Raw genomic sequence first — 13345 nt, 5'->3', positions numbered from 1 at the left:
CTGCACTGCTGAAAATGGGCTTCACCTGAACAAGCGCAACTTTGCAAACATTTCTAGGTATCTTTGCCCTTTCTGGAAATTAATCTCCTCATTTCTGAGTAGTTTTTGTTCTCTGATGTAAATCTCGCCAAAATGGAGTGCATAAAATTAGCCTGCAGTAAGATCTTCAATCTCACTGGTTTATAAAACTATTCACGGAATGACTACGTTTTAATGACCTCATTTGTCTTACTGATGGACTATTTTTGAATTATCATTATTGAATTACTGGTTAGTGTTCCAGACAAGTATGAAGTATTCCATCATATCCCTGGTTTATAACTTGTAGATGGGGTAAAGGTCTCAGGAAATGAGATATTCCCAAAAGGATACCCAGTCAGAGGTCTTGTTGGTGGCCATGCTATTGAATGTCAAGGCCATCTCTTGTTGAAAATATACATTGTTGCATACTTTGGTGGTATGAATGTTACCTATCACTTTTCAACCTATGCCTGAACGTTAGTCACACAGCACAGAAATGATCCTTCAGCCCAATTTGTCCATGCCAACCAAGATGCCCCATCTGTTAGTCCCATTTGCCCACATTTGGCCCATATCTCTCTAAATCTTCCCTGTCCTTGTCCCTCTTCAAGTCCCTTTTAAATGTTGCTGTTGAACCTGCCTCAACTGCCTCCTCTGGCAGCTTATTCCATGTACCCACCAATATTTAAGTGAAAGACTTTCCCCCTCAGGTTCCTATTAAATCTTTCCCCTCTCACCTTAGACCAGGGGTTCCCATCCTTTTTCGTCCCATTTACCCCTGGCAACTGTAAGAGCACATAACAATGTTATTTCACTTATTTATGAGCAACTAATGATGAACAGATTTGTTCACCAAGTCAGAAGTAGCAGGACTGTACTGCTGAAAATGGGCTTCTGAAAATATACCAGAACCAAACACAGTCAGTTAATGAGAAAAAATATGTACACATCCAGAATCAACAAACCAACCCCCTGGGGGTATATTTACCCCAGGTTGGGAACCCTTGCCTTAAACCAATATCCTGTGGTTCTTGATTTCCCTACCCAAGCGTAAAAGACCCAAACAACTGTGCATTAACCCTGTCAATTCCCCTCATGATTTTATACACCTCCATAAGGTGACTCCTGAGCCTCCTGTGCTCCAAGGAATAAAGTCCTTGCTTGCCCAATCTTTCCCTGTATCTCAGGCTGCTGAGTTCTGGCAACCACCTCGTCAATCTTCACTGCACACTTTCCATGTTGTGCAGCTCTTGCTATTTGCATGGACATTTATTATGAGTTGCAAATTGATTTCTCCTTGTGCATTCATCAGCAAATATTGCCAAATATGGAAGGAAGTTGAGGATTGCAGGGCCAAGAACCCTGCCCTGTGGAACTCCTGCGGTGATGTCCTGAGGCTGGGATCATTGATCTCCTTTCTATGAAATATGATTCCAATTTGGGATGTTTTCCCTTTGTTGCCCATTGATCAGCTTTACCAGGATGCTTTCATGTCCCATTCAGTTAAATACTATCTTGATGTCATTCTCACCTCACCACTGGGATTTTCATCTTTGCTCTTTGTCTGGACCAAGGCACGAGTGAGCTCTTGAACCAAGTGGACTTGGCAAAGCCCAAGCTAGTCCCAGCCGACTCGACCTCTCCCTATAGGGGTTAGGGGTATAGTGAAAGTGATCTGGGAATTCAAAGAAGTAGATACAAGCACTTATGGTTTAGATAATATCCACCAATTATCCAACCAAAAAAAGCTACGTTAGATACGTACTCTTTGGATTGTGTGGGATTTTATCAACGTTTATTGTTTCCTTTCGAATTCCTATTCAAACAGCGGTGATGTTTAAAGCACAAGGGAAATCTAACATAAGGTGCTCACATGCACTTCCCTGGGATCTTTGGCTGATTGCAGCACTCATCATGATAATCTGGTTGTGATCAGTTCACTTGGAACACAAGGGATTGAATGTGGGCCCTTTTACCCTGTTAAACTCAATAGCAATATTCAACACAGGAAACCCCCATTTCAATGGACCCCTTTATAGCAGATGGACCTGCCAACACTATCCCAGCTCGCACCGCCTCCCCATCCCCAGCTTCTGATGCCATCCCACCGGTTTGCCAGGTGCACCAGCGATCTCTTCCTCACACATCGCACGGTGCAGTTGTCACGTCTGTTATTCTGGCTTACGTTGTAGCCCCTGTGGACCGTGCTTTCTTCAGGCTGCTGCCACAAACAGGACATGCTCAGTCACCATGGGGCTTCCTCTCCTTTCACCAGCTGCCACTTCTTTCTGTTGGCCATCGCTTTGTCCACTCGGCCTCCCACCTCCTCTACCATTGCTTCCTCCTCCTCCTCCTCCTCCTCCACTTGGAAGATGTTGGCGACTGCTGGGGAGAAGGAGGACGAGGCAGCGGTGGAGCGGACAAAGTGACGGGTGAGAGGGGATGGAGCCTCACGGTAACCAAGTGCGTCCTGTTAGTAGTGGAGGCCTGAAGAAAGCGTGTCTTATCGAGGCCTACAACATGAGCCACAGCAGCAGCCGTGTTACAGGTGAAGAAAGGCTTGCTGGAGCAGACTAGCGACATCAGCGCCGAGTTTTAAGGTGAAAGGACACCAAGTGCTGGAGTAATTCTGCAGACTGAATCACTCTAAAGAAGGGTCTTGACATCACCTATCCATGTTTTCCGGAGATGCTGCCTGGCCCAATGAGTTACTTCAGCACTTTGTGTCCTTTTGTGTATTAATCATCATCTGCAATTCTTTATTTCAACTATATATAATAATACCTTAATGGGTTATCACAAATTATATTGAGGATATACTGTAAATGGATTTTTAAAGGGCTAGTGCGAGTTTAAGACCCTTTTTACACAGTGCTTTAAGATAGCACAAAATATATCTGACATTGCTGATGAAAGAAATGGTGGGTAAAACCAGTTGAGGTGATTTAATTAGCATTTAAACCACTCCTACTCTGTCCTTTGGCTGTGAATATATTTCTTCACGGCTCGAGAAGCATCAGGCAGGCACTGTGAATCATGGCTCAGTGGTCACTTGATCTAAAAGATAATGCGCATGTGGTTGAACGATCAAAATATTACACTACAATGAATCTTCACTTTAAGCCAATTTTCCCAGACCCTGCTATCAGGTTGAATACTCTTCACCAGGAAAATGCAGAGATCACCCAGAGAAAAGGCCATTGCCTCCTCCAAACTCTGCTTCAGGTCAGACCAAGCATTACGAACTCAAGCCAACTCCCATCAGCGCACTTTCTTCAATCAAACTGGTGATAGATTTCTCGCTAATCAGTAGATCAACTCCCTCATCATTCCCTCTGGGGAGCATTCAGAGAAACATTTATCACAGTTCAGTTGGCATTAACAGCTTTTTAATCGCCCACACTGACTTTCCCCAGTCGACTCTTTGCAAATCTGTCCCCAAGGGCTGCCGAGGTTAAAGATCTCACATTCTGACTGGGGGTAACTGCTCATTTCCATCTTACAGAACATTTGGTTTACAGTCAGTTACCAGGAATGGAAGCCTAACGCATTCCTGGCAAGCCCCTATATTGTCAGGAAAGCAAAGGGTGTGATTCTGTTCGTAAATGGAACTGCAAACAATTTTAATCCTCCCAGTTATGGAAAGATAGAACTCCACTGGAAGCAGTTTTGAGAATGTTTATCAGGATAATCCCAACCATGGTATTCTTGTGGAATCATGGTTCTACAAGAAAAGGTTGAAATAGGTTAGTCATGGAGTTATACAGCATGGAAACAGCCCCTTTGGATAGATGGGCCGATTAATTGCTGAAGTTGTGCCTGTCCCTGAAAACCTACATAGTTAAAGGGATTTGAGACACCTAATAGTTATTATAAAATAACATATTTTTAAATTCTCTTTGTGTGTGTCTACTGTCACAAGATTTCATTACCAATTCCCAAAGGTGGGAGTAATTCATAACTCAAGGAAAATTAGGAAAAGCGTGCAAATCGTCATTGTCTTAGCTTTTAAGACGGTAACAGAGAACATTAATAGGGCAGAAGCAAATTAGAAACATAGCAAATAGGTGCAGGATGAGGCCATTCAGCCTTTCGAGCCAGCAGAACCATTCATTGTGATCATGGTTGATAATCCACAATCAGTAACCCATGCCTGTCGTCTCCCCATACCCCTTGATTACGCTAGCCCCAAGAGCTCTATATAATTCTCTTTTAAATTCATCCAGTGAATTGGCCTCCACTGTCTTCAGTGGCAGAGAATTCCACAAATTCACAACTCTCTGGGTGAAAACGTTTTTTCTCATCCTAGCCTCCCCTTTATTCTTAGACTGCGGCCCCTGGTTGTGGACTCCCCCAACAGCGGGGACATTTTTCTTGCATCCAGCTTGTCCAGTCCTTTTATAATTTTATATATTTCTATAAGATCTTCTCTCATCCTTCTAAATACCAGTGAATACAAGCCCAGTCTTTCCAATCTGTCCTCATATGACAGTCTCGCCATCCTGGGGATTAACCTCGTGAACCTACGCTGCACTGCCTCATAGCAAGGATGTCCTTCCTCAAATTAGGAGACCAAAACTCCAGATGTGGTCTCACCTGGGCCATGTACAACTCCAGACCTCTTTACTCCTATACTCAAAACCTCTCATTGTGAAGGCCAACATTCCATTAGCTTTCTTCACTGCCTGCTGTACCTGCATGTTTACTTTCAGTGACTGGTATACAAGGACACCCAGGTCTCGTTGCACTTCCCTTTTTCCTAATCTGACACCATTGAGATAATAATCTGCCTCCTTGTTCTTGCCGCCAAAGTGGATAACCTCACATTTATCTACATTATACTGCATCTGCCATGCATCTGCTCATTCACTCAACCTGTCCAAGTCACCCTGCAACCTCCTAGCATCCTCTTTGCAGTTCACACTGCCACCCAGCTTTGTGTCATCTGCAAATTTGCTAGTGTTACTTTCAATTCCATCATCTAAATCATTAATATATATTGTAAATAGTTACGGCCCCATCACCAAGCCTTGCGGCACTCAACTCGTCACTGCCTGCCATTCTGACAGGGACCCGTTTATTCCTACTCTTTGTTTCCTATCTGCTAACCAATTCTCTATCCATGTCATTACCCTACCTCCAATACCATGTGCTCTGATTTTGCCCACTAATCTTCTGTGTGGGACCTTATCATAGGCTTTCTGAAAGTCCAGATACACTACATCCACTGGCTCTCCTTCAACCATTTTAGTTCACATCCTCAATAAATTCCAGAAGATTAGTCAAGCATGATTTCCCCTTCATAAATCCATGCTGACTTGGACCAATCCTTTTTTGCTATCCAAATATGCCTTTATCACTTCTTTAATAATTGACTCAAGCATCTTCAATAATTAATAATTGACTCCAGCACCTTCCCCACCACCGATGTCAGGCTAACTGGTCTATAATTCCCCGTTTTCTCTCTTGCTCCTTTTTTGAAAAGTGGGATAACATTAGCTACCCTCCAATCCACAGGAACTGATCCTGAATCTATTTTCATTCATTCATCATCGTTGAAAACATTAGCGACACAGTGGTGCTGGTTTCCAAAGGGAACGGTGACGGATGCACCACATGTCTCTGTCCTCCAGATCCTGTGGACTTCCGCCGCTGGAAGTATAGGATTTTGGTGTGTGTACTTTATCATCATTCCTTACAATGCTAATCTATAGAACATTGGGAAATGATCATCAATGCGTCCACATCCTTGACTACCCTGGGATGCAGACCATCAGGCCCTGGGGATCCGCCTTCAGTCCCATCACTCTACCCAATACTATTTCTCGCCTAATGCAAATTTTTTTCAGTTCCTCTTTCTCCCTAGATCCTCTGTCCTCTAGTACATTTGTCTTTACTAATCTTTTTCTCTTAACATACCTAAATAAGCTTTTACTGTCCTTCTTTATATTCTTGGCAGGCTTACCTTCTTACTTCATCTTTTCACCCGATATTGCCCTTTTTGTTACCTTCTGATACCCTTTGAAAGTGTCCCAATCCTCTGTCTTCCCGCTACTCTTTGCTATGTTATACACATTTTCTTTTCGTTTTTACCGTCCCTAACTTCCCTTGTCAGCCACGATTACCTCTTACTCCCCTTAGAATCTTTCTTCATCTTTGGAATGAAATGATTCTGCATCTTCTGGATTATGCCCAGAAATTCCTGCCATTGCAGTTCCACCATCATTCCTGCTGGGATCCCTTTCCAGTCGACCTTGGCCAGCTCCTCTCTCATGCCTTCATAATCCCCTTTGTTCAACTGCAACACTGACACTTCTGGTTTAACATTTTCCCTCTCAAATTGCAGATTAAAACTGATCATTATTATGGTCACTAGCTCCTAGCGACTCCTTTACCTTGAGTTCCCTTATTAAATCTGGTTCATTAGACAACATTAAATCCAGAATTGCCTTCTCTCTGGTAGACGCCAATACAAGCTGCTTTAAGAATCCATCTCGGAGGCACTCTACAAACTTCCTTTCTTGGGGTCCAGAACCAACCTGATTTTCCCAGTCTACTTGCATATTGAAATCTCCCATAACCACAATGGCATTACCTTTGTTACATGCCAATATTAACTCCTGCTGCAACTTGCACCCTATATCCAGGCATTTGGGGACCTGTAGATAACTCCCATTAGTGTCTTCTTACCTTTATGATCAGCCATGATCATATTGAATGGCGGTGCAGGCTCGAAGGGCCGAATGGCCTACTCCTGCACCTATTTTCTATGTTTATAATTCCTCAATTCTATCCTCAGCGACTCTACATCATCAATCCCTTTGACACCCCTCGCAAGGGACTGAATTTCATCCCTCACCAACAGAGCTCTCTCACCCTCTCTGCCCACCTGCCTGTCCTTCCTATAGGACGTATAACCCTGAATATTCAGTTCCGTGACCCGATCCTCCTGCAACCATGTCTCTGTAATCCCCACAATGTCATATCTACCAATCTATAACTGAGCCTCAAGCTCATCCACTTTACTTCTTGAAGTGGGCGCATGTGCGCATGTGCGGAGCTCTTCTAGAGTGTGCGCATGTGCAGGACATTTCTAGAGTGTGCGCATGCGCAGGACATTTCCGGAGTGTGCGCATGTCCGAAGTATTTCGGGCGGGAATAGCCTGCAGAATCAGCCATGTTTGCCAGACGTTTCTGAGTTTATGTATTAAAGAAATAAGTTGCTTAAAGCTTAAATAAAGTTAAGTTAATTACGAGTAGTGAAAGTTTCATTTATCTCACAACAATTTAAGCAACTTATCTCAGAGGTCAAACAGTCCGACTTGGGATGGAGAAGCTACTGAAACCACAATGCTTGGATCTGGATCCCAACTCACCTGCTGCTGCAAAGAATTGGAAGCACTGGCTTCGTATACTAAATAACTTCTTCGATGAGTGTGGCAATGATGCACCAGGCAGACTCAAGACATTAATAAGCTTCGTCTCTTCTGATGTATATGATTACATAGAGGAATGTACAACTTATGATTCTGCTATTGATGTACTAAGCAGACTCTTCGTTAAGACACCCAATGTGATATTCGCTCGACACCTCCATGCTACTCGGAAACAAAAACCTGGTGAGTCACTTGATGAATTTTTACAAGAACTTCAAAGTCTTAGTAAAGACTGTGCCTTCAAAGCAGTTACGGCTGATCAATATCGACAGGAAGTTATTCGAGACTCTTTTATCAATGGTTTGGCATCGCCTTTAATACGACAGAGACTATTAGAACACAAAACCTTGGATTTACAGTCAGCTTACAATCAAGCTTACTCTTTAGACTTGGCTCAGAAAATTTCAGATGCTTATGGCTCATCTAATGTGTATTCTGCTGCAACTACTACAAAAGAATTTCACCCACGTACTAATATGGAGCAAACGGAAACAATTTCTACTGATAAAGGTGCCCTTGCTGCAGCATATAATTATTCAAAAAGGAAGTGTTACTTTTGCGGGGTAATATTCATAAGAGAGAGACATGTCCTGCTCGAGAGGCAACTTGTAATAGTTGTGGCTAGAAGGGACATTATTCTAGAGTATGCAAGTCCAAAGCAACTACTAAAAGTGTGACTGCTGCATATACACGCCTTCTTTATGTGCAATTACAGCTGCATTTCCTCAGAGCTTGTCTCATGCAGCTACAACGGTATCCATTAATGGCCATACACTTAATGTACTACTTGATTCTGGCAGTTCAGAAAGTTTTATAAGTAAACAAGTTGTGTCCCGACTAAATCTAACTATAATTCCTTCAAATAGAGAAATCTCGATGGCTCTGACAACTCTCAATACTCAAATTATAGGATCTTGTATTGTAGACTTTATTCTGAACAAAACTAGTTATAAATCTGTATGTCTTGGTATTTTGAAAAATCTGTGTAGCGATATAATTCTAGGTCAGGATTTCCAGAAACTGCACAGATCACTTCAAATAATGTATGAAGGAACTATGCCTGATCTTGTATTGTCAAAGCCACCAGTATTGTGTGGTCTTTCTGCTGCATCTGTTGAATGTCCTTCATTATTCACTAATTTATCCTCCAAGTGCAAGCCAATTGCTACAAAATCAAGACATTTTAGTAAAGATGATAGGAACTTTATCAACACAGAAGTAACTAATCTTTTACAAGAAGGGATTATAGAACCCAGTTCTTCCCCTTGGAGGGCACAAGTTGTCGTGGTTAAGGACCCCTTGGAGAGACATAGAAAGAGACTCTGCATTGATTACTCTCAAACTATAAACCAGTTCACGGAGCTTGATGCATAACCATTACCTCGAATAGAAGAGATTATCAATACATTAGCTAAGTATAAGATATTCTCTACTTTTGACTTAAAAAGTGCTTACTATCAAATTCCTTTTAAGGAATTAGAGAAGAAATATACTGCGTTTGAAGCAAATGGGAAATTATATCACTACTGCAGAGTTCCTTTTGGGGTAACTAATGGCGTGGCTGTTTTTCAGAGAGAGATGGACAAACTTGTTGAACAGGAAAACCTTAAAGATACTTTCCCTTATCTTGATAATATAACCGTTGCAGGAAAAGACCAAACTGAACATGATGAAAATGTACAACGGTTGTTAGATGTTGTACATTCTAAAAATCTAACATTAAATGAGGCTGTCAATAACATCAGTATCATCAATTAATATTCTTGGTTATTGGGTTGGAAATTATATAATCAAGCTTGATCCAGAAAGACTCCGCCCACTCCAAGAGATACCTGTTCCAGCAACATTAAACTCTCTACGAAGGGTTCTTGGGATGTTTGCATATTATGCTAAATGGATACCAAATTTTTCTGACAAAATTCAACCTTTGATTAGAGCAAAATCTTTCCCCCTTGACTCTACAGCAATTGGTGCCTTTACTTCTTTAAAGAAACAATTGGAATCTGCGACATTACACGCCATCGACGAGGATCTCCCCTTTGGTGTTGAATGTGATGCCTCTGATTTAGCAGTATCAGCAACATTAAATCAAGGAGGACGACCAGTGGCGTTCATGTCTCGTACTCTCCAAGGTAGTGAATTGCACTACCCACCCGTCGAAAAGGAAGCTACATCAATTATTGAAGCAGTGAGGAAATGGAGTCATTTCCTTGCTCGCCAGCACTTCACTTTGATAACAGATCAGCGTTCAGTAGCTTTTATGCTGGATAATTGGAAACGAACGAAGATTAAAAATAGTAAAATTCATGAATGGAGGATTGAATTATCCGCATATAGTTATTCAATTGAGCACCGCCCTGGTAAGGATATTGTTGCTCCGGATACATTAACTCGAGCATTTTGTGCCTCTGTTCATTCTTCTGCACTCACTGATCTTCACAATGGGCTGTGTCATCCTGGAGTCACTCGTTTGTTACACTATGTTCGTTCCAAAAACCTACCTTTCTCTACAGAAGATGTGAAGATGACTTGTGCTTCATGTAGAATCTGTGCTGAATTAAAACCAAGGTTCTTCCGTCCTGAAGAAGGAAGATTGATCAAAGCTACTCAACCTATGGAACGTTTGAGTATTGACTTCAAAGGGCCTTTACCATCCTCCTCTCGAAATTTTTATATACTTACCTTAGTTGACGAATATTCGAGGTTTCCATTTGCCTTTCCTTGTCCAAATATTTCAGCTGCTATGGTTATCAAATGTTTAGATCAACTGTTTTCATTCTGTGGATTTCCAAGTTACATACATTCTGATAGGGGCACCTCATTCATGTCAAAAGATTTAAAGGACTACCTTTCTAATAGAGGAATTGCAACAAGTAAAACAACACCATATCATCCTATTGGAAATGGTCAGGTTGAGAGGTATAACGGAATCATTTGGAAAGCAGTGAAACTGGCTTAAAAGTCAAATGATATACCAGATCAGCAGTGGGAATGTGTTCTACCAGATGCATTACACTCCATCAGATCTCTACTGTCAACTGCTACCAATACTACTCCACACGAGCGGTTCTTTAACTTCAAACGGCGTTCTTCTAGTGGTACTTCTCTGCCATCATGGTTAACGAGCCCTGGGCCTGTGTTGCTTCGTCGTTATGTCCGATTAAATAAGAATGAACCTTTTGTTGATGAAGTTGAACTGACTGATGTCAACCCTTCTTATGCAACTATCAAGTATCGGGATGGACGTCAGTCAACTGTCTCACTTCGTGACCTTGCACCATGTCCATCTTCTCCATCAGCTCCGTCACTTCCTGATAACACTAATCGGGAACTTCCTCCAACACTTCCAGCATCCTCTATGGAAACTTCTACAAGAAATTCTAAAATTGAAAATCTAAATAACAATATGAGTGAAGTTGATGACCAAGCAATATATCTACCCCCAGCTATTGAAACACCGGTATCTCCTGAAGCTCCAGTGCTGCGACGGTCATCAAGACGTATTAAACCTCCTGACCGTCTCAACTTATAAATAGGAGGGGAGAATGAAGTGGGCGCATGTGCGCATGTGCGGAACTCTTCTAGAGTGCGCGCATGCGCAGGACATTTCTAGAGTGCGCATGCACAGGACATTTCCGGAGTGTGCGCATGTGCGAAGTATTTCGGGCGGGAAAAGCCTACGGAATCAGCCATGTTTGCCAGACGTTTCTGAGTTTATGTATTAAAGAAATACGTTGCTTAAAGCTTAAATAAAGTTAAGTTAATTACGAGTAGTGAAAGTTTCATTTATCTCACAACACTTCTTATACTTTGCACATTAATATATAATACTTTTAATCCATTGCTCACCTCACCTTTCACATCGCTTCCTATTTCACTTGGCCATACTCTCCTATCCCTTTGTTTCTGTCCCTTTAATTCTGGTGTCTTTCTTACCTTTTCCTATACTCTCTTTCCCTTTAACTCCATTCTTGTATTTCCAATTTGTATCCTCCCCCCCACTATTTAGTTTAAACCCACCCATGTAGCAGTGGCAAACTTGCCTGCCAAAATGCAGGTTCCCCGCCTGTTAAGGTGCAACCCGTCCCTTTTGTACAATTCACCCTTACCCCAAAACAGATCCCAGCGGTCTAAGAATCTAAATCCCTGCACCCTGCACCAGTTCCTCAGCCACACATTCAGGTACCCTATCTCCCTGTTCCTGCCCTCACCAGCACGAGGAACTGGAAGCAAACCGGAGATAACCACCCTGGAGGACCTGCTTTTCAGCCTTCATCCGAGCTCTCTAAATTCACGCTGCAGAATCTCTTTCCTCTTTTTCCCAACGTCATTTGTGCCAACATGCACTACCACTTCCGACTGCCCCCATCCCCCTTGAGAATGCACTGCAACCGGTCTGTGATGTCCTGAACACTGGCACCAGGGAGGCAACACACCATCCTTAAATCCCGCCTGTTGCCGCAGAAACCCCTGTCTGTACCTCTCACTATGGATTCTGTCTCTTCGGCTTTGCCTCAGCGCCATGTTTTGACTCGCAGACCAGTCTGACGCTCAGACTGGCAGTGTCTTCTGTCCCAACAGCTTCCAAGAGGGTGTACCTGAACATTTCTGAACATTTCCAAATTCTGATGCCAGCGATCGAGCTGAAACTACACTATTTCACTGGTACACTTTGCTACCCGCTGCAGTGAATACTCCCAGCGTTTTCTGTTTTATTCCAAATTATCTCTGCCCTGAATTTGACCCCATTGTGTTTGAACAAGATTCAAAAGCTGCTGGGCTTGAAGATCTGGAGACTGTATCCAGGGGTGACTGATTAAACGTCACCAGAGCAAATTCTAATTAGAAAACAATTTTGCAATGCAATCCAAAACAAATTAGGAACCATCTTGCAATAACTACCCTTTAGCTGTGAAAGTCAGATGCAGTGGTTTAATTTCTGCAGACAAGCCTGGAATGAGAATCTTAATTTCTAATGATGTTGGATAAAATGATCAGCACAGTGTTCTGCCTCCCTATTATGTCTAGGAAAAGCTGCAACTGCAATTTGTCCATTTGACCGCTGTATCAGGTCATTGACATGTCAGCATCTTAGGACGGCAAATTAACCAATTCTCAAAAGAAAAAAAGATCATTGATGTCTGGATATCTGGAATAGTGGTTAAAGTGATATCCTTGCTACAGTATAACCTTGTTGCCATGGTAATAGCTTAAATGAAAATCAGCTGCAGCATAAGCCTCTGCTGTCTTACGATTTATATAAAAAATGTGGTGTTGAATATGATCTTTAACGTGGCAGTACCATCAGACATTGCCCTTACTGTTGCAGCTCATTATCAAATACACAAATTTTACAAGGTACCAGACCAAGCAGGATCCATTTGGTCTCTGTCATACGGGAGGCCTGGTGCCCGACGCAATATTCCACCACTCACCCATAGCCCACAACTGCGCTGACGTGGCAATAACTTGCAAAAAATAAGATCACTGTGAACGCATCTCATTCTCCTTCAGTCCCCTATTCACCTCCTCCATTATCCTCTCTCTCCCCACCTTCCATCAACCCCCGCTTCCTCCCCTCACCCCCTCCCTCGCTCTTCCCCCATCCCCTCCTCCGCTACCTCACCATGCATCTTCCTATCCCTATCCTCCCCCATTACCCCTCATCCCCAGCACTCCCTCCCCCTCCTCTCCCTCTCCTTTCCCATACCCTCAGTCACTCCCTCCCTCCCTCCATAACCCCTCTCCCTCCCTGCTCTCTCACTCCTCACCTCCTTCCTATCCCAACCCTCCTCAATGGAAATCACAATGTTTTTTTTTAAGGGAGTGTATTTTCCGTGATGTTTTATGTAACGGAGTATCGGGATCCCATTGTGACATCATACAGT

At 42.7% G+C, this 13345-nt stretch overlaps 1 protein-coding gene across 1 annotated transcript in view; it reads left to right on the top strand.

Annotated features, from left to right (window-relative positions):
- The window catches only part of LOC116970816 (solute carrier organic anion transporter family member 3A1-like), a 296548-nt gene that overhangs the window by 238812 nt on the left and 44391 nt on the right, over nucleotides 1–13345 (top strand). The gene's annotated exons all lie outside the window — the stretch shown is intronic.

Source organism: Amblyraja radiata, chromosome 3 (genome assembly GCF_010909765.2).
Source record: "Amblyraja radiata isolate CabotCenter1 chromosome 3, sAmbRad1.1.pri, whole genome shotgun sequence".
Lineage (NCBI taxonomy): Eukaryota > Metazoa > Chordata > Chondrichthyes > Rajiformes > Rajidae > Amblyraja > Amblyraja radiata.
This window is presented reverse-complemented; position numbering and strand designations above follow the sequence as displayed.